Here is a 5,422-nt window from a genome sequence, read left to right on the forward strand (position 1 = left end):
TGGAAGGCTTGAGTCGCCAACTTTAATTTGTGTGATGATTTTATAACGCGTTAAATCTCATAAAATGGTCATGAAACATTTTTCAGTTTTTACTATGGTGCCATACAGCGCCCGCCCCCCTTCACGGTCTCAATCCTCGTCAGCCCAGACCACCACCCTATACATTCGAACACTGCCCGTAATTTAAATTCCTGGGGAAAACATTGCTATGCTGTGAACCAACCCAGAGCCCAGCCAGGGCGGAGGAGATAAGACAAACACACACATTGGAAGGATGCAAGTAAGTAACCAGCACAGGAAACAGCAGGCCGAGGAGGAAAGAAAGAGATAATCAGAACAAACTCCCGGAAGATGAGTAAGGGGAAAAGCAGATACCATGGCCAAGTGCTAGCCTGTGGGGGATGCGGCTCTTCTGGCTGGCCCCTGACTATGGAAAGGGGCTGTCTGGGGAACGTGTTGGAGAGCCAGGGACATTCAGCCTCCCCTGCTATGGAAGGCGCACCATCATCAGTACAGGGAGACAGAACGAACCCTTTCAGAAGGCTCCCTCCACGCAGCAAAAACTATAGCCCCGTGTCTTGTTCCTGCCAAAGCCCCCTCCCAAGCAAACAGTGCCCTGGTTTTCCAGATCCCACCAGTGATCACCCCAGAGCGGTTCAGCCTCTGCAACTGGGCCTGGCTGTGCAGCAGGATCACTGGTGCATTTGCAGCGGGGTCCTGTACTGTGATCACGCCCCCGAGGGATACTCAGGAGTGGGGCCTAGCCCTGGAGACGGCTGAGCCATCAGACCTTACACTGTGGGCATTTCTGTGCACAGAAAACTGCTAAGAGAGTCTACGCAGCCAACCAAATCCTGTAGCAGCAAGTGTCAGAACTCGGGTCTACGGTGCTAAAAATACCCGTGCAGCTGTTGCTGCTGCGGCTGGAGCCTGGGCGCTGAAATCCACCCCCCTCCCTAGCTGCCAGCGCCCGAGTGGGAATGGATACGGAGCAGAGCCATTAGCACCATTGCGCAAGCCCCAGGCTGTAGACTTGGGCTCTGTGACTCGCTGCTACGGGGTTTTGCAGTGCGTTTGCCTGGCTCCTTCCGAGCCCTGTGCAGTGGGACTCCTGGAAACTAAGGCACTGGACTCTGCAGGCAGAGATGTACAAAAATTGCTCCCAGAGACCCCAAAACATGCCTCAATGAGCGTGTCTGTAGCATGCAGGGAATTCCAGATCCCCTGCAGTGGGGCTGGAAGAGATTTCAGCTCCCATGGGATGACCTGAGTAACTGACAGTTTTGCCACGTGTGATTAATGCAGCCAGCACCGCACTCATACAGGTGGAAGCCTTTGTGTCACCCCACGTTGTGATGTATCCTCGTAACATGTATACACAGAGCTCTACCTCCGCCCCACTCACCATCTACCCCCATTCAGAGCTCTAGCTCCGCCCCACTCACCATCTACCCCCCAGAGCTCTAGCTCCGCCCCATGCACCATCTACCCCCACACAGAGCTCTAGCTCCGCCCCACTCACCATCTACCCCATACAGAGCTCTAGCTCCGCCCCACTCACCATCTACCCCATACAGAGCTCTAGCTCCGCCCCACTCACCATCTACCCCATACAGAGCTCTAGCTCCGCCCCACTCACCATCTACCCCATACAGAGCTCTAGCTCCGCCCCACTCACCATCTACCCCCACACAGAGCTCTAGCTCCGCCCCACTCACCATCTACCCCATACAGAGCTCTAGCTCCGCCCCATGCACCATCTACCCCCACACAGAGCTCTAGCTCCGCCCCACTCACCATCTACCCCATACAGAGCTCTAGCTCCGCCCCACTCACCATCTACCCCATACAGAGCTCTAGCTCCGCCCCACTCACCATCTACCCCATACAGAGCTCTAGCTCCGCCCCATGCACCATCTACCCCCACACAGAGCTCTAGCTCCGCCCCACTCACCATCTACCCCACACAGAGCTCTAGCTCCGCCCCACTCACCATCTACCCCATACAGAGCTCTAGCTCCGCCCCACTCACCATCTACCCCCATACAGAGCTCTAGCTCCGCCCCACTCACCATCTACCCCCATACAGAGCTCTAGCTCCACCCCACTCACCATCCACCCCCATACAGAGCTCTAGCTCCGCCCCACACACCATCTACCCCCAAACAGAGCTCTAGCTCCGCCCCACTCACCATCTACCCCCCAGAGCTCTAGCTCCGCCCCACACACCATCAACCCCCCAACAGAGCTCTAGCTCCGCCCCACTCACCATCTACCCCCATACAGAGCTCTAGCTCCGCCCCACTCACCATCCACCCCATACAGAGCTCTAGCTCCGCCCACTCACCATCTACCCCCATACAGCGCTCTAGCTCCGCCCCACTCACCATCTACCCCCCAGAGCTCTAGCTCCGCCCCACTCACCATCTACCCCCATACAGAGCTCTAGCTCCGCCCCACTCACCATCTACCCCCATACAGAGCTCTAGCTCCACCCCCTAATTACTATGTACCCCATCACACACATACAGAATAGCACTTGCTCCATCCCTAATCACCATGTACCTCTAGAGCCAGCTAGTGCTATCTCAGTGTATGTGTGTAGGGGATACATATTGTGTAAGGGTGGAGCTAGTATTATCTATGGTAATTAGCTCACCAAGGGGGTCCACCCAGCCTCGGGGATGCACATGTGAGCTGCACGGCGCCATGTCCCCTGGGTGTACTGCAGCCAGCTCCCCGGCAGCGGGCAGAACAGCCTCCGAGAAAGAGAAAAAGCAAATGTGCGCAAAGGCCAAAGGGGCCGGGCAGCTCATGGGCTTTGTGACCTTGGAATAGTGCTGAGCAAAGGAAACCCGCGAGTCCCGAGTCCCTGGCTCAGCCCCGTTTGTTTTGACAGATGCTAAGGGCAAGAGGAAAAAGCGGAGCCCTTTGCTGCACGTACTGGATGCAGCTGTGCGGCCGAGGGTCCCTCTCCGCCTTGTTTATCCCCCACTTCCCAGTGACCTCTGCTGGCAGCGTCGCGTGCTGCCTCGTGAGCGGCTCCAAGAGCTTGGTCTAGCTGGGAATGAGGCACCTCTCACTGAGAGCAACTGCGGTGAATAGGAGAGAACCGTCAAGTCCCACTCAGCAGTCCCAGGCCCATCTGTCAATATCGAGGCAGCCGTGCCAGTCTGTAGCCACAAAAACAACGAGGAGTCCGGTGGCACCTTACAGACTAACAGATTTATTTGGGCATAAGCTTTCGTGGGTCAAAACCCCACTTCTTCAGATGCATGGAGTGAAAATGACAGCTGCAGGCATTATGTACTGACACATGAGGAGAAGGGAGTTACCTCACAAGTGGAGAACCAGTGTTGGCAGGGCCAATTCGATCAGGGTGGATGCAGAGCCGGGGCTGGGAGCTCCAGCCGGCAAGTGCAAGCAGGAGGCAGCCCTGGCTGAGTAGAGGCCGGCCTGGGCAATGACCCGGCACCTCCCCCTCACCTGCGGTTACCGAACTTTGGAAAAAGTTCCCCTTTGCTAGCGGACTTGTAAACTGGGCACCTGGCCACCTCCCCATTTCACAGAAGGGGAAACTGGGCACAGAGCGGGGAAAGCAACTTGCCCAGGTCACAGCCAAGCTCCCTGAGTCCCAGTGCAGTGCTCTGTCTGCTAGGCTGCCCTGCAGCATTGACCTTGCAGCACTCCCTTGTGGGCTATAAAGGAGACATGCAGCCTTCTCTAACCCAGACACTAGCAGCAGCCGAGCGAGCCGAGTGCTCGGGGCTTGACCAAGGCCTGGCTGCTTAGTCTAACTGAGGAAAGTTATTCCTGGTTTGCCACTAGCTCCTTGTCCCTTTTAATTCAGCCATTGCAGGGTTAAATCCTCTCACAGCGGGGGCAGGAAGCAAGAGGGTTGCTCAGCTCCAACCTCCCCTCCTGTGGAAACTCAGCATCAGTTCCCCGTGGCTGGCCAAAACCGGAGGAGGCCGTTTCCTTTCCAGGGGTGTTAGCAGGCAGCAGCTGGCCATGCCATGCACTTCAGAGCAATGAAGGATGAACCCCGCCCCCTGCCGGCTCAGTGCTCAGGACATTGCTGCACGCAGGCCTCACACCTCCCTGGCACAAGCTGTTCCCCATCCACCCCACTTTTTCAACAGCAGCTGGACTGGCCCTGCCCTGTGTGCAGGGCCCGGGGGCAGCCGGGGCACGATTCAGTCCTGCCCTCACCTCAGGCACCTCCTGCGGCAGAGGAGGGGCAGAGAAGAGGCCTTAGCCGGGGATTTTCAAAGGTGCTTTGGGGAATTGCGTGCGCCACCCCCACTAGATTTTTGCTGGACTGGGGCCAGCTGGGGCAGCAAGGTTTCCAGTCCGAGCTCCATGCCTGCCATAACCTGGCTCTCACTTGCCTCTGTCACAAAATCCCCAGCCAGCTGGGCCAGCGATTCAGGCCGTCCCATGTTCCCAGCCATCTCCCTGGAACGTCCACTGAGGTCTCCCGTGCTTCACCCGGTATTTGTCATAACCCCAATGCACAGAATCCGTCTGCTGCAACCAATTCACGCTTGGAAAAGGACGCTTTTTGCAGGGCCGGCTGGGGCTCCAGATGCATTTTTCACACTTAGCGGCACGCTGCCCCTCTCAGAGCCAGCCCACGGGAGCCTGCCCCTTCTCCGTCCCAGAGAGGTCACAGGCCCAAACTCTAGTCCCACATGGCAGCAGGTGCCTGTGTGGAAAAAGCTACAGCTCTGGGTGGGATGGCAGGGGCATGGTTACTTTGGGAGTCTCATGTTAGTCCCTCTAAGGACCCAATATCCACAGCAGTTCCTCCATGGAATCCCTTGCAAAGAGGCCAGGCGGCAGAGAGTGGGGAGACGGGAGTGCTGGGATGGGGATGCAGCAATGTAACCTATGGAGCAGCCCACGGAGGCTGCTGGAACTCAGCACCCAGAGGTTGTCTAACTCCCATCAGGGCCTCTCCAGCCCCAGAGCAGCCCAGGATCAGGGGGCGCACAGGTGGCCCCCCACCACTGCCATTGTACCGTGAGTTGTAGGCTGCCCCTCGGGCTCTGAGCCCGGCCAATCCTAGCCACGTGTCAGCTCTAGCTCAGGGCAGCCCAGCCGCATCAGAGGACAGGCTCTTTGGGTCCACGTCAGAGGGGGAGAGAAAAGGCAAGTTTTAACCCTAGATGGTTGTGGCAGAGCAATGCGCCTCCACCTCTGCCAGCCCCCAGCCAGCACTCGCCACCCACCAGGTTCCTGAGCAGCTGCATACCTGTCCAGTCACGCACGTGTGCAGCTCCCGTTTGGCCAAGTGGTAAGTGCACACACAGACAGGCACAGGTGATGTGAATCGGGCTCTGGAGTCCTGGAGAGAGCAGGCAGAGAGGGGCCAGGGCGCCGCGTGGTACCAGCAGGCCAGGGCAGACACCCCATCTGC

Source organism: Mauremys reevesii, linkage group 16 (assembly GCF_016161935.1).
Source record: "Mauremys reevesii isolate NIE-2019 linkage group 16, ASM1616193v1, whole genome shotgun sequence".
Taxonomy (NCBI): domain Eukaryota; kingdom Metazoa; phylum Chordata; order Testudines; family Geoemydidae; genus Mauremys; species Mauremys reevesii.